Source organism: Microtus oregoni, unplaced genomic scaffold (genome assembly GCF_018167655.1).
Source record: "Microtus oregoni isolate MIOR12 unplaced genomic scaffold, Mior012 000040F_ref0000088, whole genome shotgun sequence".
Lineage (NCBI taxonomy): Eukaryota > Metazoa > Chordata > Mammalia > Rodentia > Cricetidae > Microtus > Microtus oregoni.
In genome coordinates this window covers 16,604,247-16,631,101 of record NW_024543207.1, presented here as the reverse complement: position 1 = coordinate 16,631,101, position 26,855 = coordinate 16,604,247, and the positions used below count along the sequence as shown (strand labels likewise).

Below are 26,855 nucleotides of genomic sequence, written 5' to 3'. Positions count from 1 at the left end.
GCAGTCTGCAGTCATCACCCAGACAGAGCAGAAGCAAGATAAGAATGCCTCTGTGATGAAAGATACCAAGCCATGTGGCTAACATAGACAAGTATTGTGGGTTATGATGTAGGATGTAAGAATTAGTTAATAAGAAGCCTGAGCTAACAGGCAAACCAGTTTATGATTAATGTAGACCTCTGTGTGTTTATTTGGGACTAAACAGCAGTGGGATCTGGAGGGACAGAAACATCTGGGTTTTTTTTTTTTTGTATGACTTTTATCCATCTGTACATTTTCTTTTAACAACATCTGTTATATCATTTCCTCATTTTTAATCAAATTATTCATTTTGTTGTTGTTGGGGTTATTTTATATTCTAGTGCACCCAGGATATAGATCCCTTTCAGACTAACGCTTCCCTTTTGACCTAGTCCACAGTTGTTGCTTTGCTCTTTTAGCTGTTTGGGGTCTTCCATCTTTCAGTTGGCAGTCAGTATAAACGCTTCAATATCTGAATCATCTCATTTGTCCTTGTCTATTCCCATAAGTCAAAGTGTTTCATTGTTTTAGACTTCACATGTAGATCTTGGAACAAATTTGAGTTTGTCTAACAGGGAAGAGATAGAGGGACCCAGCTTTATTTTTGTGCTTTTGGGTATCCAGTTTTCCTGGTAACACTGAAGATTGATCCCTGCACCATCCAAATGAGGGACCTCGTATTGCCAGAGTACTTCCCGTGGACTCTGAGCGTTCACAGCCATTACTTCCCTTGCCCAGCCCTACACCCTCCTCGACTGGAAAGTACATCTGCCTCAGGGACTCCGTGGCCAGCACCAAGTCTCGCTTTTACTAACAATGAGAAATGTGAGTCATTAGCGTTACCTTAATAGAATGGATTCTTTCTCCTGTGATAGAAAATCAAAGTTCTACACCACTGCTAAAACCCCAGTGACGTGATGTCACAGGATTGATGTTCACACAACGGTGTTGACAGTCTCAGCAGGGCTAACTAAAATCCTTGTAGCAAGGCACACTTTTGGCCTCCTGCCTGCACTGCCATGTGCAACATTTTATTAACAAAATGAGACAACGCCTCCAAGCCATCATATCAAAGCACGCTGGAGACTTACGGAGTGAGACGGCATAGTGCTGTTGGAAGGGAGATCACTGGCCAAACGGACAGCACTCATCAGGCCGCTCCCCACTCCAGGGTCCTTTGCAAGGGAGGGGAGACATAACAGGTTAAAAGGCCATATGCAAGGGCTTGCAAGATGGATCCATAGTTAAGAGCACTTTGAGCCCTGGCTGCTCTTACAGAGGACCCTGATTTAATTCCTGTCATTCACTTGGCAGCTCACAGCTGTCTGCAACTCCAGTTGAAGAACAGATGCCCTTTCCTGGTGTCTGTGTTTGCCAGGCAATCAAGCGGTACACTTAACTAGGCTTCGATTGCTGTGATAAAACACCATGGCCAAAATCAAGGTAGGGAGGAAAGGGTTTATTAGACTTAAACTTCTAGATCACTGTCTATCACTGAAGGAAGTCAGGACAGGACCTCAAACAGGGCAGGAACCTGATGCAGAGGCCGTGGAAAGGGACTGCTAACTGGCTTGTTCCTTCAGTACTTGCTCAACCTGCTTTCTTATAGAACCCATGACTACCTGTCTAAGGGTTGCTCCGCCCATTAAGGGCTGGGCCCTCCCCCATCAATCACTAATAATGAAAGTGCCCCACAGGCTTTGCCCCACAGGCTAGCCTACAGCCTGATCTCATGGAGGCATTTTCTCAGCTGAAGCTGCCTCCCTTCCAGTGATCCTAGCTTGTCTCAGTTAACATAAAACTAGCCAGCACATGCACAGGCATACATACAGGCAGAACAACCACACACATTTTTTTATTAATTAAAATTGAAAACAATTACCAAAGAGCAGTCTGCAGCTAATGCTGACGTGTTATATGCTGCAGTTTGATAAGAACCTAACTGGGAAGATCACTGAGCTCAGGCCTTACCTTGACCAGTGTCTCCTTGGGCACACTGAGAGCTGATTAGGAAAAGGGGGGAAGGCTGCTAAAAGGAACTCACATTAGATACTCACTGTAAGAGCCTGTTATGTCCACTAAAACCAGATTGGAATCTAATGGGAAAAACAAAGGAGAATCCCACTGCCAAGATTTAGAATGACATCTCTCAAGAAGAGAAGGACTTCTGGGACTTTCTGTCACATTTGACATCACTCCTGAAGGATCAAGCTTCAAATAAAATGTCATCAGGAGCTTTCCAGCAGATGCCAGTGCCCTAGGTGAGTCTTCTAGTTCTAACCAAGGCACACTGCCCTTCTATAGTGACTCGTACATGAGAGGCCAATGTGGTAGCAACCACAAACATGTGCTTCAAGCTCCAATAATTTCACATCAGCTCACACTCACTTGTGCTAAGTGCCTACTCCACCTGGATGAGAAAAGAACACCTTCAAAACAAAACTTACCATGGCCCAGGAAGGATTTTTGTCTTTCTTTCCAAAACCTAGGCATTTCTGCCCCAGTAAATGGTCTACTACTTACTCATTTAAACCAAAAACTGATACTCTGAGGGGACCCTGCAGGTGGTCACAGCAGGCAGGGAGGTGATCAATGAAGAGATGGCACTAAAAATTGGGTTCCAATCGACTTTGTCATCCTGGATTAAGACTTCAGGGAGTCTGAAGCCAGGCAGTTCATTGTCAGTATATTAAAACATAGTACAATTTGGAATAAAACGTTTTCTGGTATAATACAATTCCTGGTGCACAAATAAGTATAATTACTTAAAACTCAACTCAGGATACATGTCATTTCTTTCACAATGATGTGTTCTAGAGGAAGGCTACCTGTATTAATTTAAGGACCTAAGGAAGGGTTTAGGCTGGTCTTGGTCATGTAGACAGTGTAGAGATTGTTTAGGCTATTAGCCAGCTCAGGTCCTGGTTGTGGGTGCTTGGGGAAGCCTCTGGCTATACAGATAATGTAAGGGTCATTTAGAATATTAGGTATCTCTGATCCTGGCTGTAAGAGCTTGGAGAACCCCTGACTGTAAGGGTCATTTAGATTACTAGGTATCTAGGGTCTTGGTTGTAGGAGCTTAATAGGGCCTGGCCCAATACGTAATGTAGATGACCAAGCTATTAGTAACTCCCAATTCTCAGCATTCTAGATGGAACAACAGGCTTTTTTTCATATTTCTCATTGGAAAGATGATTCTGCATGCTTAACTTTCCTGGTTTCTCTGGAGAGCTGTAGGGCAAAGACCTTCACCGGGCTCCCAACAATAGTCCATGTTTACTTTCCCATCTGAATACTCAGTCAGAGCACCAGAAGCTCGGCATCTAGAACTGTCAACACCCATTTTCTTCCACCTCTACTGAGACACACCTCTGTCTACCACCATGTTGTGCACAGTGGCCTGTGACAAGGCTTCCCCTAGGTCATCAGACTTCCCATCCTACTTTATGGCTCATTTTTCCAGGGTTAACTATGACAATTCAAATAAAAAATTGAAAATGCCAACAAATCTTGCCCAGCCACCTTCCTCAAGCATTTCCCAAAGCCACAATAAACACATAAGTTTCACTGACTGACTGACAACGTCCTCCATACTGTGACTGCTTTTTGTGGTCTAATTTGGGTCATTGCCTCCTCCTTCTCCACAAGCTCATCCAAGATCACCTTTTATTCATGCTTTATCACTTGAATCCAGGCATGACACCTCTCTTGTTTATTGCAATTGTTATGACTGTCTTATGCATCCTGAGAGCCAGGAGTCCATCCGTGTCCTTCACTGCTACATACCCAGTGCCTAGAGCAAGCAGACTCTCACTGAGTGTGCTCCAAAGCATCTGTTTGGGAAGGAGGGAGAAGAAAGGTTATTTCTCACCATGAGTTTCCCTATAATTTCAAGGAAAGTGGTCAGTGGTTTACAGCAATAACAGAAGCCTGATTTCTAACCAGACATTCACTGGGATGCCTGCAAGTCCTTGGTGACCCCCATGTCCAGGAAGAGATGGGTCAGAAGCACCATCTGTTTACACAGATGTTTGTGCATGTGGGATTTTCATGTGAAATCCACCACCAATCATATGTCTTCTGCAAGATAATTACGCAGTAAGGGTGAGGTGCAACCCTCAAAATATCTGCGAGCCCCAGGAAATCAAACTAAAATTCTCCTTGTAGAAATCTATAGCTGATTTATTTAGCAATAACATTCATTGACAATAGTTGGGTTTAATGGTTTACGGGTTCTCTTTTTAAAAATATTCTCCCAAGGGTCTTCCCTGGAGATGTTTTGGATGCAAAAGCAATGAAATGCATGCTAGATTAAGAAGTTAAATAATATTTACTGGCCTCAGCCATCTTGGTGATCTTGGAATAACCTTGGCACATTTCTTGACATCTCTACAGCTTTTCCCTGTCATCTCTGAACTGAGGATGGTGTGAGTTAGGAGTAGTGACACATGATTGTTGAGAAGACAAATGTATGTAGACAAGTTTACCAGGGCTGGGGATGCCGGGAGCACTCAAATGCTTCTGGCCATTGCTATGAATAACTTGCCCCTTTCCCACTTTCTCAGAGTATGAAATTCAAAAACCCTCTATGTTTGGATTGTTGTTACTATTAATACACCTTAATTTAATTTATTCATGTGTACATGTGTGCATACATGCATTGTGGGGCACACATGCAGTGGTCAGAAGACAACTTGCAAGGATCATTTCTCTCTTTCTATCACGCAGGTTCTGGGGAAAGAACTCATGACATCAGGCTTGGCAGCATGTGCCATTACCCATCAAGCCGTCTCACCATTTTGTCATTGCTTCATTTTAAGGAACCCTTTAGCAACTTCTACTCATGAGCCTTTTCAGCCCTTTCTTTTTTAAGACATCATGGGTGACTTCAGGGGGGTGAAGGCGACAAGGAGTAGCTAGACTTGAGACTTTCCATACGAGGGAGAGGTGCACGGCCCTCTGAAAAGAAACTGCTGCCCCCATCAATGATATCTTCACAAATCAGGAGCATCTCATTGGAAATGCTAGCTTGGCATGTGTCTGACCATTCAGGATTTACTCCAGGAAACAATTCGTTATGAATAATCTACCATAAAAACCAAGCTCACCCAAGACCCCTTATGAGGATGCCCACAGATGCTTGATAATTGCAGGCTAACTTTGTCAAAATTCATTTTTTATTATCAATACTGTTAAGATATTCTGGAATGTAGTTCTAAGACTTTATTGATACATTTTACACCTGAATTATGGCAAAATAATATAAGAATGCAGCATAATATATAAGATATAAAGCTACTGAATGAAAGAAATTGATTAAAAATATAGTGGCTGAGAAATATTTTATACTATCAAATTGGTGTAAGAAGGAAGAAATTCTTAGAAAATAATGGCTATTTGGGATGACGAAGAATAGAGGAAGAGGAGGGAGAGGAAGAAGAAGAAGAAGAAGAAGAAGAAGAAGAAGAAGAAGAAGAAGAAGAGGAGGAGGAGATGAAGAAGAAGAAGAAGAAGAAGAAGAAGAAGAAGAACAAGAAGAACAAGAAGAACAAGAACAAGAAGAACAAGAAGAAGAAGAACTGAGTAACTGAGTAGATGAGTAGACAGCAGGCATGGTGTTATATTATGACTGCAGTCTCAGCACCAGGAAGCTGAGGCAGGAAGCTTGCAGCAAGATTAAAGCCAGTCTGAATAGCATAGTGAGATCCAGGCCAGCTTGAACTAGGTACCGAGCCCTGCTTCACAACGTCCCAAAATAGACGTGTCCTCTGGAATAAATGCTAGTGTCATGACAAAACCTCAGATGAGCACTGATAACAGAAATTTGTACCTTTCTATGCCTCACGGATGCTCATTATTATCTAATGGACACTGTACGCTAGTCTGACAGATACATCATATCTGTATCTCACCACTAGGGCCACAGTTGGCAACGTGGCCGAGAAATATGCTCAGGAATGGCTGAGGGGCTTTATACATGTTGTGTATACATGTCTACATACATGTGCATATGCAAATGTGTACATATATGTAAGTCCGTGAATACCACTTATTAAAGAGGTACCATATAGTACAGATTGTTCTACAGCAGCTTATTAAATAATGTGCCAGGAGTTCATAACTGAACTACCTAGCTGAGTTTTAATACCTAGGTTTAGGCATTGATTTCTGCAGGCAGCACAGTGGACCTGCTCTCTCTACACATTATCTCTCCATTTGCCTATGTACATCTATCTAGTTAAAATGGTAAGTAGCTATCTATGCCTGTAAGTCTAGCTGTTCCAGCTGTTTATTCCTTGACCTGTCTATTAATAAGTACCTGCTTATCTGGTGAACCCCACAGTGCTTGCTTCTGGACAGCATGCTCATGCTCTCACCCATCACCTCACTGTTCTCTGGACATGTCCATTCAGATAGCTGTGCTACAGGAAAAACAACTTCAGAGTTCCACGCTTGGCTCACCCTGTGACCTGGGGGCCATGCCACACTGCGCTATTTTTGTGTTTCACAAGATAGACATCTTGAAGATGACACTGTTAAAACTCTACCGTGACCCTGACAGTCATCCAAGCACTTGAGTTATGAAATGTTAAACACCAGGAAGCCACTGCCACCTGACCCTATAGTGCAGGGCGGGGCTACTCACCTCCTTTTCATTCCCTTTCAAAATGAACAGCCAAGCAATGCGCAGTGGTCTAAGATTAAAATCCCAGCACTAAGGGGGCTGAAGCAGGAAGATGATGAGTTCAAAGGCAGTAGAGAATAAAGAGAAAAAAAATCTTCCCTCAAACAATATTCATTAAAATAAGTAAGATAAATATTTAGAAAGGATGAGAAAGCCACATTTCACCTTTGATAAGGCTGAGAAGGGTGGTCAATCAAGCTGGAAAATAGTAAAGACCCTTCACGAAGGCCGTAAAGAGTTCAACAACATGGGGACAAGCTGAGATGCCCACAGCGAAGTCCACTAATTGGTAATTGTAAAATCATACAATAAACATATCACATGAATGGTAGCACACTCAGGAGTCAAAGGGAACACATTTTATTACACTTCTAACCATTAGATAAGACAAGATTTATAAAATTTCATCTAATTAACTTGGTTACATCACACATGTGGCAGAGTTCAGCACCTGCTGTATGCCGGAGTGCTCAGGATTGAGGAGATGAACACAGTGACCAAGCCAGGGTCAAGGAGTTTGAAAAGAATGAAACAGATGTATATACAAAATATGACAGGACTTACAACTTTAAATCCCCTTTGTATAAAAGTGCAAGAGCCACACAATGCAGATGGGATCTAACTCAATTCATCTGAGCAGGGAGAGAGAGGACAGACCAGGGGGATGGGGAGTTGAGAGCTAAGGATTGGTGAACAAGCAAATCTCCATCTGCTAGACAATAGAGGGGAACACACACTAAATGTGCTCACTGGTTGGGATTCAGGAAGAGCCCTCTTCTTCCTCTTTCACACAAGCTGACAGATGTCCAACTGTGCATGACCAAATTAGAAACAAGGCTTTATCCATTCAACTTTGAATACTCGCACTCCCCCCCCCCCCCCCGCAATGCAACAGTTATCCATTCATCAGTGAATCGCTCCATACATTAAGTAAATGATTACTGACAGCCAATTATGTTTTGAGGAGGTCATTCTCATCCAACAAAGGATGGAGCAATATGTGACTAACATAAAATCACCCCTCCTTAGTGGAGCTTACACTAGGGGGAGACCAGAATGTAGACACACTTATAAAACAGTATGTTGAAATAATCAGAGATGGCTAAAACTTTGAAGAGAGAAACAGTAAGTCATAAAAAGAAAATAGTGAAATTATTTTAAAATTAGTGACTTGGTCGGGAGTAGCACCAAGGAACCTAATTAAGAAAACCGGAAATGAGAGATGTGACACCTGCCATCTTTCTGTTCAGATATCAGATATGCCATGGCCTCGAGAATAAAGTATGTAAAGAGCCATTTGACATATCATGCTAGAGAAAGAAGAAACTAAGATGGACTAGTGATGAGGATGAAGACAGAGCAAGAGCTTTACAGGCAACTGAAGGTGCTTTCAGCTGAATGAAAAGGAGCCACTGAAGGATGCCAAGCAGAACACAGCAGGGACAACCAGGAGGCAAGGGGAGGTAGACAGGATGTCAGGAGGCTGGAAATGGAGCAGAAGAGGTGTGGAGACTGTGAAGAGACCAGGAAACACAGAGGAAGGGGAGGGGAGGAAAGAAGAGGGTAGACCATGAGGTGTCTGCTTAGGTCTAAGGAAAAGATGCTAGAAGGAGAGGAGAGAAGAGTAACAAGGAAAGCGCTGAAAAGTGGCATGTTTTAGATATATTGAGGGTTGATAATAGATTTATTGATAGCGTGGAAATAGTATGAGAGGCAAAGAATAGAATCAAGCAGGATTTCATACCTGGAGCCTTTGCAACTCGAATGCTCTTGCATTTAGTACAATCGAGAACACACAGAACATGGGAAGAAAAAGAACTCAGGTTTGGCATGCTCCCCTGGAGGATAATGTGCTATTTAATCTGTAAAACCGAATAGGCAGTTACATGGACAGTTCTAGGGCTTAGGATTTCAGGGCTTAGGAGGAGATAGACATGAGAGTCATCAATGATAAATGGTACTAAAGCCACTAGACTCCTAGAGATGCTGAAGCAATGAGAACCGTAGGTGCAGCTCCTCAACCACATGGGATGCATGCAGTTGAATGGCAGAGAGGTGAGGTTGGGACAATGTGAGCAGAGATGAGAGGTTAAGACCAAATTGTTAACACTTGTTTGGGAAGGTGGTGAGCGGTGCTGTCACTGATAGGATTCACTTGCTCTAGGAAGTGGTCTCTCACCTATGCCCAGGAAAGAAACTCTAGGTGAACTCAGTTGGTCACAGGTAAACATAACACATGAAAATACAAGGGGGGACTTCTGGGGAGGGTTCCTGTGGGAGAGGGAAGAAGATGAGAGAGGGGAATACAGACAGGAGCTACTAGAATTCACTCTGGTCGTGTATGAAACTGGCAAGCGATGAATAAGATTTTTAAACAGATGAGGGAGGGACGAAGGGCACACACACTGCTGACTCCTAACTGTGCAGCCAGCTGAATCTCCAGCACCAAATTTAGCAGCGTGGCCGTTTGGTCCTCCTGACAAGGCAGTCCTAGCGGATGATAAAGGGTGGGCTCCAGAGGAGCTGGAGCAAAGGTACGCCATGGAAACACGTGTAGCAAATGCTTTTAAGGAGGTTTTCCTCAAGAAATGTGGGTTGTATATGGGGGAACATGAGCTAGAACTATAAAAGAAATTAGGGTTCATGGGTCAATGATTAAAGTTGGGGCTGATTCCACTCTTAATTGAAGGATGGCAGGAGATGGATAATAAAGCCTGAAGACCTCCTCACCGCCCCCCCCCCTCCAAAAAAAAGAAGAAGTGAAGAACGGTAAGGGCAAATGAACAAACCCAGCTCAGTCACGCTCGGGGCATGGCCTCAACCAGAATAAACCGGAGTAGGCAGCAAGTGGGCTGTTGTGAGTCTTTCCAATATACTTTAGCAGGGGAATCTACTGCATAGAAAGGAGAAGCACAAGAAATACGGTCTCTGTGCAGAGAGCAGGGCAGTCACTGAAATTCTGTTATAGTTGAAAAAAAAAAAAGTCTAAAAATCAGAGGCATGTCAAATGCCTCAGAGCTGCCCACACAATTCCTCACCAATGAAATGGAGGAGCTAAATATCCCTGGACATGGTCACATGACATCACAGTGCTGTGTGCTTCCCAGAATCGCCCAACCATCTTTCCAGCTGTTGAGTTTTCTGCCTTGGCTTCCCCAGCATAATCTTTGCCCAGACTCTAAGCAAAAGCCAATGCGGTAAAATGACATCCCTTTGTGGTCGGATTGACAGAGACATAAACACACAGACGCCACATGAAAGTGTCGGGCAAGCACAGGCTGCTTGGGACAGCACCCTGCAGACCCTGCAGCAGAGAGGTCTCTCCAATTGTCTGAAGAGGAAACGATGCAGGAAACCCCTATGGACCATGAAACCCAAACACCCAAACATGGGCACTTATCCCTTTGGGCATGTTCTGTCAAAGGATCCTCCTACATGTAATTTAACTGAGGAGGCAATGCCCTATCCAGCACATCAAAATCTTCAAATTCCAGCAATTAACCCCATTGCCATCTGTCCCACGAATGGGTATCTGAGAATAAACAGCACGTGTGTGCACGCGCACACACACACACACACACACACACACACGCATGCACACCACTCCCTGCTTGCCTTGAGCAGTGCATCATGGAAGGCACATGGATAGTGGACTTCACCACACATCGGTGACAATTCAGATATGTTTAGAGCAGCCATCAAGCTGGGGACCTCCAGGCTGAGAGCATGTTAGGCAGGCGCTCACATAAACAGAAGAAGAAGGAGGTCACGAGCCCAGAGGAGACCAGAATAGGAGGCCAGGCTCACAGGTACTGGGATGGGAATTCTGGTGCATTCTGATGTGGATAATGAGAGCAGACAGCCTTCCTGCTAGTGAGCTTTTGGTAGCAAAGAGCAGAATGCACATAACGAACAGACGGGTCTGCACAGGCCTCTCTGGATCCTATCACAGAGATTTTCCACTGGACAGACAGACAAAAGGACAGGCATGAGGAGTGACATTATTCCGAATGGCAGGCTAAATGTTTACCCCAAGTGCAATCACTCAGCATGTGCAAGCAAGCTACATACTCTGTCATCACAATGAATGTGCAAACACCAGGAAATAAAACCCCGGCTGGGACAAGGGCATCAAAATAACGATTTCTGCAGTTCTGCAAATCATTTTTAGTATTTACTATTTTTGTCAGAGTTTCCTCTGGTATAAGCAAGTTGTCACCTATGTCACAACTATATCCTTCAGTTCCTCATCTTACTTCCAAGAATCAGCCAAAGAGGTAAGAATGCCGAGCTGTGGTCCTCTCGGATCCAGCCTCCTAGAAGCACCAGGGCCTATGTCACAGTCATGCCCATAAGTCATCCCCGTAAGTACGCCATGGCGAACATCACAGATGGGTGACTGACACCACACGGGTGACTTCAGCTTCATATCTGAGATTCGCAGCTTGTTCTCAGTGTTTCACACACGCCACATAAACACCCAAGACACAGACAAGAGGCAAAACTGCTCCAGTGACTTAAACGTGATTGAAGTCCGCATGTGCATGCATTACAGTGTGCTGACAAAAATCCAAAACTGATGGCCAGCATACTGGATTATATATTGAGGTACAGCTATACATATTTATTTTATGCTTGGATTTATTGTTTTGAAAATGATAGGCAAGCACTGCAGAGTATGCCAAAGTATAAAAGTTATTCTTTTCAGAGCGAAAAGGAATTAGAAAATACTGAAGGTATTTTAACAGTCTGGCTGTCACGTGGGTCTCCACCTTAAGATGAAGGTAAAACTTGAGTCTTTCCTTCTTGCACAAATATTTAGGTGTCTGCAAATTGTTTGACACTAAAATTAGAGATAGATTTTGTTGATAAAGAGAGGGTCTAGAGAGATGGCTAGCAGTTAGGAACTCATGCAGAGAACTCGAGTTTAGTTCCCAACACCCAGGCTGTGCAGCTCACGACCTCCTGTAACTCCATCTCCAAGAGGACCCAACATCTCGACCTCCGCAAGTGCCTCTACCAATGCATGCGCGCACCTGCACACAGACCCACACATGCACGTAATTTAAAATAACACAATAGATTCTTCTTTCAAAACCAAAACAAGTGGGATAAGACGAGGAGAACAACTTGAAAAGCATCATCTATTATAATTAATTCCTGTGGAATCAAAACATTTGTTTTGAAAATCCTCCCTATCAGAAAAAAATGTTAAAATAAACTTTAAATTTCTAAGCAGTGACTAAAGTAATTATAAAGAAAAACTGACAACATTAAAATAAACTTTAAATTTAAAACGAGAAAGCTAATGAGCATGCAAACACTGGAAACCCCATTAGTGTATGGTTTTCAAAAGTTAAACAATAAAAAGTGTTGCAAACAATGAGTTAATAGCCTTAAAATTTTAGTTACAAAAATTCCTCAGCAGACATTGGAGCTTCTAACTAGACATACCCAAGAGCATCCTCACAGTGCCCGTTTCCTGCCCTCGTCCTAGGGCGGCAGATAATTAGCCCTTACATAACACCAACAAAACAAAAAGAATAAAATAGACCAAAAATGAGTGAGTGCTATCATACTGAAATAATTATTAAAGACGCTCCTTGGCGGGAGTGATGTTTTTATCAAAACAAACTCTCCAGCATTTTGTTCCTGAAGTGTAATTATCTGTTAACACTTAAACGGCAACCAACAGTCTAAGAGCCTGCTTTAGGAACACTGCATCAGCCACTGTTATTCTGTGCTCATGAATCAACCCTCAGTTAAATGAAGGCTTCATGCTGATTGCCAGTGCTCACGGAGCACTGCCTTAGGCCCCAAATATTCATGCTTCACAAAGAAAAGGGCAATGCTGCCTGCGCATATCGGAAGACACTCAATTCAGGCATGGGAGCTGTGGACCATGGACCACCAGCCCTCTCCATGATTGCTCAGTGCAGACTCGTGCAACCCAAGACAAGCATCAAATTATATGATAGAGTCTTTGTATGATAGAATATTATATACACATTAAAGTTAGGTTTATTAACAATCTGTCAAATCACGCAGCATGCATACTGTAATAAGTGAAAAGTTCCAACGAGGACTGCATGGCTTAGCTACGTTAGCTCTACAGATTGCTCGTGGCAAGCATCCTAAAGGAGAGTATTAACTACCAGCCATAGTTAACTTTCCCGTGGGCATTACTGGAATCTGTCCCTTTAAAGCATACAACCCATCGTCATTATTCACTACATTAAACTACTTTGTTCATTGAAATTAAAAATAGCTGTAAAATACAAATTGCTTAGGGGTCCACAAGATTGTTCAGAGGATGAAATCACTTCCTAACAAGGCTCACAACCTCTTCTTGATTCCCTGGACCCACATGGCAGGGAGAGAGGAAACTGATTCCTATAAGTTGTCTTCTGACCTACACACACACACATATACACACACACATACACGACAACTAACTAAATAGTTAAATAAATGTTCTAAAAATATTTTTAAGCCTGGCGGTGGTGGCGCACGCCTTTAATCCCAGCACTCGGGAGGCAGAGGCAGGCGGATCTCTGTGAGTTCGAGGCTAGCCTGGTCTACAAGAGCCAGTTCCAGGACAGGAACCAAAAAAGCTACGGAGAAACCCTGTCTCGAAAATTCAAAAATATATATATATTTTTTAAGACTATAAACAACTCAACTGTAGAGATAACATATTCAAAGTACAACTAGGTATAGTCCAGTAGACTTTACTCATTACACGAACTGAGGGTAGAGATTACATGAGCATAAACACATCTCTAAGATAAATACAATTAAATTAATTAGCATATTGCAATTTACTTTTCCCAGTTAATAAGATGTCGTAGACAGATATTTTATTTCCGCTTGTGTACTGAAAGAATACAGGAGTGAGTGGCTCCTTGGCGAAGACATGTATACAAAGTTGATATGTCAGGGATTAAGGATAAGTGAGTTAATGAGCAGGAAAAAATAGAACATGACTTAAAGTGCTCCAAGAAGCAGAGTAACTGGGCTTCCAGTAACACACTGCGGACAAGCATGCCTTGGGGTCGTCAGGCACACTTTAAAGAGAAATAGTCCTTTGCATTCTCCCTTAGGTTTGGAGATTGCAACGCTGCATTTCTTTGCTTCCCTGCTCCCTCCCATTCCTCTTCCCTACCCCTCCTTGCCCTCCTGCAAAGTCATGGTTCCGATTTTCATTGATTGTCATTACATGCAAATATATGTCTATTCCAAAGACACAAACAAAACCTACTCCGTTTGTATAATCTTACTTATGTATGCATGTGTAAATAATTTAAGAAATAAAACAAACTAAAAACAAAAACCAAACAGAACCATCTATTTGGATTCAAGTGTAGAGAGTATTGCCAAGATATTTCTTGTTTTAAAATACATGGCTCTTGTAAACACCTGTCGTTGATCTTAATAAAATAAGTGCAGTTGATAGATCAATATAATTACCTGACAACCAAAAATAACTGCACACTAGTCTACACGTATATCTAGTGGTGTGAACAGAGTACATGGCTGAAATGGCATGAACATGTTTAATTAGGAAATAGTATGGAACTCACTGTGTAATGAGTTACACACGCCAGATGTGTAACAAAGCATGCCAAGTGAGTAATGCTTCTGAGGTCTTACTGTGAGCAAAGTTATGGTTTAGGTACCAAAATTTAGCCTAGCAATCTTGGGGTATATAGACTATGTCAATGGATAAAGCCCTGGATATCTACCCAGGTTCTGCAGGCACAGCAGGGCTTCATTAAAATTTGTGATAAAATTCTATAAATCTTGTTAATGGACTTAATGGTGACTGGTACATTCTCATTCTGTCTGTGATGAGATCTTGAAGCACTCCAGACAACACATAGATCATAGCTCAGAAAGCTAGAGGCTTGGGGACCACATCTAGCCTCCTTCTTGCCTTTGCAAATAAAGATTTATTGGAACATGGTCAGTCTCATTCATTCCTTTATTGCCTGTGGCTACTGTCACATTGCAATTGTAGAGTTGAGATGATGTAGCTGAGAATCTAAGACGTATAGATACTAACATGTTTTCCCCTACTTCTTCAAAAGAAGTTTGTCAATTTCTGATCTCGAATTATGCTCAAAAAATCAACACTTCGATGCTTATTTTTTTTCTTTCCTCTGAGAGGCCTGGTATTTCCGGGAAAACACCACCAAAATAATAATAGTGCATGTCTCTCCTTATTCTAGATTGGCATCAGTCAAACCCTCTCCCTATTTCTGACTTCTTAGGTAAATTTCTGACTCTTTGGGGGCCTCAGTTTACTCGTCTTTAAAGTAAGGACCATGAAAGCACCTCACTCATAGAGTGGGAGCAAGAGCTGGAATCTTTCCTTCAGCACAGGGACCAGTAACCCATGAAACCTGCATGAGCCGATAATACCCTTCCTGTAATGTGCTTGTCCCAGCACATCCAAATCCCAGCTACATAAAACTCTGTGACATCTTGATGGCTCTCCCTAGCTCTCAGGCTCCATGGCTCTCCACATAGGAGAGACTGAGACGCCCAGGTGCTGGAGTTTTACTTCAGACACCATGCGAATCTGAGTTATGTAGACTACAGAAAGACACAAAAACCAGATCCTCAGTTTGTCCTTCTGTGAGATGTAGGGATTGCAGATTATATTCATAGGGGTTGGGGAGTCTATATTCTCTGTCAAACTCTTCTTCATATCTTCAAGCTGAACTCTTAAAATCAATTTAGTAACTATCGGGATACAAGGCAACTGGGAACTGGCAACATCGTCCCATAACTGTGACAGTCGACAAGTGCAAAGAATGTATGTACATATGCATGCATGCATGTATGTATGCATGTATGTATGTATGTATGTATGTATGCCATTGGCAATTCTTTTCATTGGAAAGCAGAATGAAGTTGTCCACAATGAGACTTAACTTGGTTGATAAATAATTTAATAAAGCGGATGTCTCCAGTGACTAGTGGACTAGTGTATATAGGGAATGTCCTTCTCTCTCTCTCTCTCTCTCTCTCTCTCTCTCTCTCTCTCGGCTCTCACTCCCTTTCCCTTCCCTCCCTCTCCTCCTCCTTCTGAAAGGAGGCCACAGGTATCACAGGAGAGGTTACTACCCGGGTCTGAAACACTTATGAGTTCCCCCAAAGAAAGGACATGGAGCTGGATTTTAGAGGCTCAACAAGAAGGACTGGCGGGTAAAGGTTTAGTTCTGGAAGGCAAGATGCTGGTCTCCATGCTACCAAAGGGCTTCAGGGATCGGGACAATAGGAAAAGACTAGATGAAGTAGATAGATCCTTGGGGACACCATGAGGATTTGTGGCCTTTCTCAGCAGGTACAGGACACCTCAGGAAGTCCCGCTATTGGAAAGTGAGATGACAGTGGGACAAGCCACAAAATAAGCCAGGACACAGCCCAGATCCAAAATTAAACCTGGTAGGCAGTCACACTGTGACTAGAAGGCGCCATGAGTCACCAGCCTTGAGGTTCCCAAGTGACTTCACAGTACAGTCAGACCCAAACAGCTTGACCTTAAAAAAATATTCTCCTTCTGAAAGCTGTCATTTACTACCATTTTGAACAGAGAAGTCCGTCTAAATGTGTGGCATTCTTGGTCTCTGCACTTCCCACTCAAGTGTCTCACTTACCGAGGAGAGAGAGGGTACAGCCGCGAGTCCTCCGTCATGAATCACACTAAACTGGACAGCCACATGGGCACCCACGCCAAGTTTTCAAACACCAGCCCTTCAACAAAGACAAAAAAGAGAGATAGAGGCCAAGTGAGCTCATCTTAACACACTGCAGTCTTGACTTATAAAGGCTTGACAGTTCCGGCAATGCCCTAACAACCAGAACAAGAATCTCGAACAAGGGCAGGAGAAAGAGACATGGTATACAGTTCAGTAATCACCATTATAAGAGAGCTAAGTTAGATTATAGACACCACCGGGCTTTCTTCTTGAAAAGAAGAAAAAGATATACTTAAAAAATAATGCTGATTGTTTTCTTCCGTGATTTATTTCAGTTTGAATTCTTTGGGGGGTGGGATCTGTGTTCAAGTGAGTGTGGGAGCCCACAGGACAAAGGCCTAGGATTCCCTGGAGTTAGAATGGTAGGCAATTGTGAACTTCCTGTTATGTAAGCTGGGAACCAAAGGCAGGTCCTTTGCAAGAACAGTATACTCTCTTAAGTACTGAGCCATCTCTCCAGCCCGAGAAAATAAAATTTTAGTGTGATTCAACACGTAAAAAAAATCTCATGAAACATCCCAAGGGGCCATTATTTCAAAGTCACTGGAATGACTTTAAGCATTTGAAAATCAAAATAAGGGCTCCTTCATTGGAAATCTTAGATAAAAGTCGCTAGAGTAAAGGGCTTCACAAGGTTGTAAACGTTGGTGCAGCATGAGACTGAGTTTGCACTGTTACACACCCACGTGTAAATCCTGCACACTTACAAGATTTAATAAGAAATTTGTCCAGTATCACAAAATCAATTCACTTCACCAAAATCCAGAAAATCTATTGTATTGCCTCATAAATTTATTCTATTAAACCAGGAAAACTATATTGCAATGCCAAACATGTACACAAGAGCTTGCAGTAGGTGACCCCCTACTGGCTATCTAAACAGAAAGGTATCTGTCTGCTCTCAGGGAAGAATCTGTCCTTTCCAGTGCTGATCACCAGCTCCTGCCCTTGCTTTTTCCTTGTTCCTCACGGCTCCTTTTTTTTTTTTTTTTCTATTCTCGGTTTCTGGCTATTGTACATGGGAAGCACACTGGTGTTCTCTATCCTCACCCACACACTAGAGAGCAACAGTGAATGATGATGAGAAAATGGGAAGGCCTTCCAGAACATTCTGCAACTCTTCTAATCCATGAGCCCCATGTGGCCCATGTCAATAATGATCAAAAGCCAACCAGTCTCCATAAAACGGCGCACATTTTAATAGACCTGCTGGAAGTGTACAAAATGTAATCCACTAAAATGTCTTTAGGGATGGCCTGGGTTTCTAGGGACAGAGAACAGGAGAACACCATGATAATGCCATTCAATGAGACTTCCTGCTTCTAGGAGAGGACTACGGGGAGTACGGAGAATTCAAAGAAGCGAGGAAGTGACTTAAGGCAGCATTTGGAAGTACTTGTCATGAAGACTCCAGAGCGGCCCAGGTGCAACTCTGGTTTGCAGCATTGCCAACTAACTCCAAGGCCTCACTGCGGTCTTCATGACCAGTGACATCATCCGTTGGAAGGAATAAGGTACAGATGCAACTTTTTGAGGCCAAAAGGAAGGTCAGGGAGCTTTCCCCGAGGTAAAGAGGCATGCCCAGTCCAGGAAATAATGTAAAACACTCCACTTACTTTTCTCTCCTCACCAATAAAATCTCCTCTGGGTGTGGCAACAGAACGTTGATTAGGGTGTTATATTAAACAGCATGTGGACACAGGAGTTGTTCCTCGTGAGCCCGACAATCTTCTTTATAACCATCACTACTAAAATTTCCCCGCATGCGCTTGTTTAGATGTAGTTTAGGTTGAACTAACAGAATTGGAGAGTTCAACTGCTTCCCACTCTGGATCTGTGACTTTGTTTAGTAATTACAGGACAACCCATAGGACTAAAATGAAAAATACGTGATGGATGAAGATTTAGCTCAGTAGTAGAGTGTTGCCTAGCAAGTATAAGGTCCTAAATTCTGTCCCCAACTCTGGAAGGAAAAAAAAAACATTACATCACAATCTTTCTATTCCCACAGACCTCCATGAGTTCAAGGCCAGCCTGATCTACAGAGCTAGTTCCAGGACAGCTAAGGCTATGTGAAGAAACCCTGTCCTTTTGTTTTGTTTTTTGTTTTTCGAGACAGGGTTTCTCTGTAGCTTTGGAGACTGTCCTGGAACTAGCTCTTGTAGACCAGGCTGGCCTTGAACTCACAGAGATCCGCCTCTGCCTCTGCCACCTGAGCATTGGGATTAAAGGAAAGCGTCACCACTGCCCAGTCTGTCTTGAAAAACCAAATGTCTCCATATGATGGCCCTCCAATTCTCCCCAAAAGAGGTCACAGGTAAGCTGATGTAGAGCTTTGACTGGACTTAGAAATAACATTCTCAGAGCAAAGCATTCTGGTAATTGACAAAGAAGATGAAGCAGAAAAGAACACTTTAAGAACTCAGGGCTTGTGGTACAAACAGAGTAAATAATGCAGAAGAGAACATTCCTCCTTAATCCAAACAGGGAGCGTCATAGCCAGGACAGCCAGAAGGTCGCAGAACAACTCTTTCTACAAAACCTGCCTCTTTCCCCTTGAATATCCACCTGTGATGTACAGACCACGTGTAGTTGAGAAAAACACAAGCCCCTTCAGAACCTATATCCGAACAGAAAGACCAGCAAGAGGACTGGGGTAAAACTCGAAGCATTCTGACTGGGCCTGTGTCAGTGAAGTGGATATCCACTAGCTTCATGCCTGTCAGCTAAGCAGCAACAGCAAGACCCTTCTCCAGAAGCTCGGCCACTATCCAACCAGGCTTTGGAGCATTTAGGGAGCTTATGCAGTTCAAAGGAACACCTGCGTGGGCCAAGGTGCATGGGCTCAGGTGCAGCAACCGCAGTGACATGTCAAGCTCCTAGCAGGAGCCACATTACAGGAACAGTCCTCCAGATGGAGAAGCCCGGCTGGCTAATGGGACTTGGGCACAGTGAAGACATATGTCATGGATCACTCATTGATATCCTAGAAAACTGAAGGAGTCAAAAATAAAGAGGCTATATTGTCCCGGAGGCAAGCCCGCCTCATTTAGTGTCATCGGTTACCCAATTTGTCTCAATTTCTCGAGGACATCACTCTTTTCTTATTTTACGTGGTATCAACCCTGATCCAATCTCTGAAGCTGAACAGAACAACTACGGGGAGAAAAAAAATCTACCACTAGGAATATAAGAGCAGAATTATCACTAGAACTCTGATAGATGCACAAATAATTGTCCCCAAAGTTTCATCTCATAGCTACCTCCATGGTTCTGAAGACGTCTCCGAATGGAGATGATGAGATGAAATGCAAGCATCAATTACAGCCAACTAAGTGCCCGTCAGCACATGGCTTTGAGCATAAATATGCTTTATTCTTTCCAACCACCCTGCTCAGCGGGGGGTAGTGTGGATTTATACATTCTTGTGGAGACCAAAGTTCAGCTAAGCAGCAGCCTTTACTCTACAATTACAAGAAATAAATTCAGATTTTAGGCCGAGTTCAACTTGGGGTTTTCAGAAGACTAAAACCACACTGGAAATCAAATGGAAACGGAAGTCAAATGAAAATAGACAGACTTTCCACTCAGTATCATAATGGCTAAGAGAAACTCTCCCAGATGGAGGCTTAATAAACCAAGAAACAGTCAAGCTAGGACTTCCCAACCTGGGAGATCGGAGCAGTGGCAATATCTTGTCATCAGTGGGTAGGTCCCATAGCAATTCTGTACAGCACTTCCTGGTGGCAGTGTACAGGAAAGAGCTAGAACACAGTTCAGGAAGGAGCCGTGCTCTCAGGAGATCCCAGGAAACACCCTATGACTCCCCTGTTACATAATTCAATAAACACTATGAAACTGGAGGGAAGCAGAGTTAACTGTGGATGAAACAGTCAAGAAATGCCACCCAGGGGGGAAATGGTAGGTGACACTGGCGTCAGCTGGAGTAGGGAGAGGTCAGAATATGGAAAAAAGATGAAGTGTGTCCGACTAGATAAATTATAGGTGGAGCACATAGCAAGCCCATCAGTCATGCCTGAGAATCATCAGCAGTAACTCAAGAGCTACTGCAGTCAACACATGCTGAGTCAGAGCATGAGAGTCTGGTACCGTTGCTTGCTCCTGGTGTATGGATAGAACTCCTGCATAAAAAGGTGGCCTTTTTACCAAGTTTTCATGGGCAACGAGAAAAAAGGAAGAAGAATCTCCTAGAAGAGGCTAAGGAACAAGGAGGGACAGCAGCCGAAATGTTGGGGCATCAAAGGAGTGGCAGGCAGGGGAGTGTGTCCCCACATTCATGTCCAAATGACCACCACACATGTCCAAGGGGAAAAAGACACACAGGAGCCATGCTAGATACTAACCAATGGGAAAGGCAGGTAGCAAAAAGAATACAGGGGACATTAATGGCAGAAAGAAACAAGACTTAAGGCAAAGGAGAGGAAAGGAATGGGGCTCGGTGAAATGTTAGGGGTTTTAAAAGCATCAACACAGCTGTTCTACAGAGGACCAGAAAGGGAAGCATGAGGCAGGCCAGAGGCCAAACAAGAGACCTTTCCTTACTAGAAGATATATATATATATATATATATATATATATATATATATATATATATATAAACTGTTAACGTTGCAAATTGCAGAGAAAATTCTGACTCAAATCAGCTCCTTGGAGGTACACTTTGGTCTCTTCGGGTGTTCTGCCTTATAGGAGTCCCTTTGAATTTCATGATATTGTAATGATAGTCTATGCTAACAATGGGTCTACAGTGTGGGCTTTGTGCCACACATCACGGGTATGAGTTCAGTATGGGCTGTGGACTAGGGTCAAACACATAGGCAATCAGGCATACTTACTTGAGCCATGCCCAATAAAACCCTGGAAACCAAGAACAGGGGTTTGCTTCTTTGAGGGAAAGGACCTTACTTCTTGTACACAGTCTATTTTGTACTAGAATTAAACACTGTCCACTTTACCCCACTGGGAAAGATAATCAGAGATACGCTCATCTCTTCCAGGTTCATCCTAGTGCACATTTTTTGTTTCCTTTGACAAAATAAACCACAGCCATGTACCCAACTGCTTTTCTAGGTCCTGGGAGTCTTTCTAGAAAAAATTCACTGATCCTCAAGTTAGACATGGGAACCCCTGTCTAGAAACACACTGAAGAAGGAAGGCTCAAATTAATAGACCTTGTCTGTTAAAGAAAGGCTGTATTTTTATGACTAGATAGAAATGTAAAATACACAGGAGAAACAGGTCAGGTTTGGAATCAGAAGGTTTGGGGAAAAGGAAACTATTAAGGGAATGGCCATAGGCTTCACTGCAGACGTGACCAGGGTCCTTGGCCAGCTGCGTAGGTTGGAGCTGGAAGAGCAGCCTCTAAAGCTCACAAATTGGCATTATTCCCAAACAAAATATACACCACCTCCTTAGATATAGACATTAACTACCTAAAATGAGTTTTAAGTATTTTAAAATAGGACTGTCAATTGTGGTCTATTTTTAAAAAGTAGCTATGCAGAAATAGCTATCAATAAACCTAGGATATACTGCATCAGGAACGAAAGCCCTTGAATTTTGCAGTAATATTGACAAGGAGGCTCTGACTCTTCTATCCAGGAACTGCAATGTGAAGTGAGAGAAAGGCAAGACTCTCCCATTGTGTGAGTTCCCATGCCATGGACTTGGCTATGATGGATCATGTGAAGCCCAGGACCCAAGGCTAGGCTAAGACACAGGGAGGGAGTCTTTGGGAGAGCAGTATCGAGCAGGGGACAGTGTCCCACTATCCACCCAGAAGGCACTGTGGTTGTGAGGAGCCTGCAGGCAGCTGACAGGTGATGGAATGAGAAAGATGGGGTGGCAAGGCCTATGTATGCCACTAACATTTTGTTCACACTCTTGGATCTGGCTGTGTGACGTTACCGCATCTCTAAAGAAAGGCATATCCTTCTAGACAGGACTTGGGGAAATCAGCCATTGGTGCTTAAGGAGAGAAGGGTGCTGTATTAGAATCCGCAGCCTTCCAGAAAAAAAGAAAAAAAAAGCATAAAAAGAGAACAGAGCACAGGCCATCATGATAAAAAAAAAATATATCAGAGAGGACAATGGATGAGGGGAAGGGAGAAAGGTAAAAGGGGAAAGCAGAGGCTCAGTAGAAGACCCAACACGGTACAGCCCTTTCAAATACTTTCTCAGGATAAAGTATGTTTCCACTGTTTACTTACTAAACTAAATTTCAGTGTGCACATGTGAAGTTTCCAATATGATGCAATAGACAACAAAGAGAGTGGAGGGGTAGCTACAGTGGCATCCCTGTCTATAATCTCAAGTCCCTGGCTTTGACTGACAACAGCAGCCACAATTTGACATGAATCTCAATTATTGTACAATTTTCTTAACTAGAATCTTCGACGCACATATTAGATGGCTAAGGTCGGACTCCAGGAGCAGGAGTGAAGGCTCTGTCATGGGACCTCTGAAGCTTACACTTCCCCTGGCAGAGCTTCTCCCAGCTGTCTCTCCCACCTTCATTCTCAAAAAAATATCCCTGTCTTCAAAAGACACTCAAAGGAAACACAAAGCAGGCTTTGGGAAGACAGAAATCTTATATAACAAAGGTAAAATGTATTATATATGCATTTAAAATAAAGATGTGAGCATGATATTAATAGATTTCTGCATCTAAAACAGCAAACACATGTTTCCCTCTGCACAGCGGCTTACCTGTGCCAGACATATTACATTTATTTCAAGATAGGGCAAGGGCAAGAACCACATGCAAAGGACCACAGCCATAGGGGACATTTGAATGCTCTCCAGGAATTCCCCTTCTGGAAATCTGCCTTACCAAATTACAACAGTCTCCCTAGGAACCAGTTCACTGTTTGCTTGAAAAAATAACCCCATACTTTATCTTTAAAACCCATTAAATAAAGAATCTGCGTGGTCATTATCTTACATGCCTTTCAAACCTGGAGGCCAGCCCCAAAGGTAACTAAGGCCTCATGGACAGTCCCACGTGACTACATGTAACCCCAGGCCAAGGTCATAGAATTAATACCAACCCCAGGGTGGGGGAAGAGACCAGAGAGCAAGCCTAGCTTCCGGAGAGAACGGTGGGCACTGCTGAACGCTGTATCAGAACAGTGCGGTGCACAGCACGGAGCAGTGTGCCTCCTTTCTGAGTCTTCACACCCAGGCCCAGCCTCCCTCTATTAGAGAGGAGTCTCTTCAGCACATAGTGACTTACACACAATAAACACAGACTGAGAACCCGCACAAAGAAACAACTTCCTTTCGGAGAGCCCTAGCCAATCCTGAGAACATTCAGGAAGAAAGAAATCCAATTGTTTTCCACTTAGTCTTCCTGAAGATTACCCTTTCGTGAGCACTTGGAGCCGGTGGTGATTGCTGACCCTGGAACCAGCACATTGCCTCAATAGCTGGAATAAAGTTAGAGAAAAACACTTGCTACTGAATGCCTCCCAATGGGGCAATGCAGTGAGCTATGTTCTTGGCTGCAAAAAAAGGCAAGGGAATAGGCGGAATGGGGGGGGGGGGGGCGCAAAAAATGCTTTTGAAGCAAACACGCTCCCAAAGATCAAGTCACTGTTCAAAATAAAAAAAAAATTCAAAATTGACTTTCTGAGGACATCAAGGTTTCATAACAGTGTCCTTATTTAGGTTACTATCCGCCAAATTTCCAAAGAGCAAGCCTGTTTCTCATGCAGGCAATTTTGAAGTGTTTGCACAAAGTGGTTAATTTGCATGGGCAATTGGACTCTCAGCTTTTATTTTGACAACTAAATTGATCCATTCTTATAGGCTAGCATCTCAACACTCAAAAAGAGAAGGGAGGTTGAGGTCCATCCGTGCTGTGGTCTCTTGAGTGTTCAGATTCAGAACAACACTTTCAGCAAGGCTCAGGCTGTGAGCTGTGGTTTGCAGCCACAGGAGATGCTAACTCCAAGATCCAGCTCCTCGGGGCCGAAGGTTACAAGTTGTCGGCCCGGTATTCACCTCATAGGCACAAGGTCATGGGTTGCCTCCTCAGCACTGAAAAACTAAACAAAACTATGCTAAACAGAAAGGAACTAGTCCAGATGGATCTCAGTCACAGCAACCTGTAAACGCATAGCAGGCAAAGCCAGACAGAAGGCAGACAGACGTCTGCTGCTAGGGGCCTGAAGGAAAATGGAGGCTTATTTAGCCTTGGGAAGTGGGCTAGCTGTGAGATTTCCAGTGAATTGTGAATGAAATGCTAACTGTTAAATCATTCAGTTAAACATTTTCCTACGAAAATAACAAGCAGGGGGTTTTTAAGAAGTTCCTTGCTACAAACTCAGCAGAGAGAATTAAAAGGACGCTTTCCTTCAACGCTGTGTACAGCAAGACAATCCAAACCCATGAAGACTAACTGGCCCTGTGTACAGTCAGCTCTGATTCATCAGTACCTTTCTTTGTCTCTGGGTGTGAACCCACATGTCACTGCTTTATGTAGATAAGGTAGTCTGAGCTCACAAATGATTTTGCCTGGAAGACGAAGTGACATGATGTTTGCACACAGCCAAGCCTACGGTGAGAAGTCTGTCCAGAACAGTCATCTCTGCAAAGATATGAAAATTCATACATTCCTCTCACTTTGGAATTGCTGCACGTAGCCAAGTTACTCGGAAAAAGAGCTATTCCACCCCAATGTTTGCTCACATTTTATCAAGACTGTAACACTACATGGGTGTTTTGCCTCGCCAAAGATGCGATCCTGTTCTTTTTGTCATCTCTCAACATAAATTAGGGATAAAAATAAGAAACAGGCTATTTTGCAATAGACCAGCTGGTGCCTTATCTTCCCATACACGCCGCCATGTTTTGAGTTTACACTTGTAGGGGAACAAAGAAAAACATTTTTTTTTAATTGGCTCTGAGTCATGTCTTCCATTTTGGTACCAATTGTACTGAAGTTTTCTTCCAAATGAAGACACCAAGCAGCTTCACTAGTGTTCAAAACCAGTTATGTCATCTGCCTTTGATTACCCATGATGCCATCTGCCCATACAACAGAATCCACTATGAAGATTCTGAGCAGATCTGATACCCTCCCTAGAAACCAAAGGCTGCAGGTCTGAATTCAAACACTCTGAGGAAGGGATGCTCCTCTATGTGACTCACAAGGATTTGCTTATTTCCTTCTCTATTTCAGCCCAGGTGTGGTCATTATAAGACACTGCATGGAGGGTCCTTAAAACTACCAGTCTCACATGGCCCAGGATTCTCACTACTGGCCAAGCATCCAAAGAGAAGGAGATCAGTATGTGGAGGAGACATCTAAACCCTCCATGTAGTGAAGGAGCTTTCATAATCACAAGAAACAGAAATAGAGCAAGCTTCCACTAATTGATACCGAATTTCTACATATCAGATCCTGGAATACTTATTCTTCAGTCATTAGAGAGTGACTCCTATCATTTGTGACATCGAAGAGAGAAATAAAGGGGATTGGAGGAGCTAAGCAAACTAGGCACAAAAAGGCAAACATCACACATTCTTCCAAGGGCAAGTTTAGAAGAAAGATAATTACAGAAGTATGGGGTAGAATAGTAGTTGTCAAAGACTAAAAAGAAGACAGAGAGAGGCTGGATAAGGGTGGAGAGGTAGCAACATAGACTTGAGAAGATTTAGTTCTAGCATCCAAAGCATGGCAGGTGACAATAACTAAGAGTCATGGATAGAACAGTTCGAATCAACTGGAAGAGAAAAGAAAATAGATAGTGCCTAGAAGCCAAGAACTCCGATTTGATCATAACACAGTGAGTACATACGTGGAAAGATCGTACTGCATTCCATAAATGCAAACACTTATTGTTTATCAACAAGGAAAACCATTGGAGCCTGAAATAAACATTAGAGTTCAATGAAGATGGCATGATGAGACTGCCACTTTGCCTCTCGAGATGGATGCAAATACCCACTGCATGGCTCGCCCCTAGAATACATCTCCATAGGGACCCTTCTGGTTTGACATGAGTTCATCCAGTTCTGTGTATCATCACAGAGATACAGAGAGAACCTGGTGGGATCTAAAGATTGCCTAGACATGTGCTGAGCATAACCTAATTTGTCACAGAGGATGAGACAAAACCCAGATCCCAACCTCAAAGGCTCTTGTCTCAGCTTGATCCTACCTTGGCATGAAGGAAAACTTTCCTATTGCCTTGCCCAAGTGTTTCTATTCTCCAAAGAGGCTTTGGGTACCAAGTATTGGGTGCACCTGCTTTCACTAATGTGGGGCTGTATCCTATCCACTTAAGAATGAAATTACAACTCCCAGCAGACTTTCCAGTGAACAGAACCAATTTCTCTCCTCTGATCATCCACAA

General features: G+C 43.1%; 1 protein-coding gene across 4 annotated transcripts in view; it reads right to left on the bottom strand.

The window, feature by feature from the left end:
* Sema5a (semaphorin 5A) overlaps nt 1-26,855 on the bottom strand; it is a 432,322-nt gene that overhangs the window by 320,067 nt on the left and 85,400 nt on the right. For 3 of the 4 annotated variants that reach the window (XM_041632016.1, XM_041632017.1, XM_041632018.1), the window contains exon 2: nt 16,372-16,468. The exons of the other annotated variant lie outside the window; for it this stretch is intronic. The gene's annotated coding sequence lies outside the window, so the exon portion shown is untranslated. The remainder of the gene's footprint in view (nt 1-16,371; nt 16,469-26,855) is intronic. 4 annotated transcript variants of the gene reach the window in all.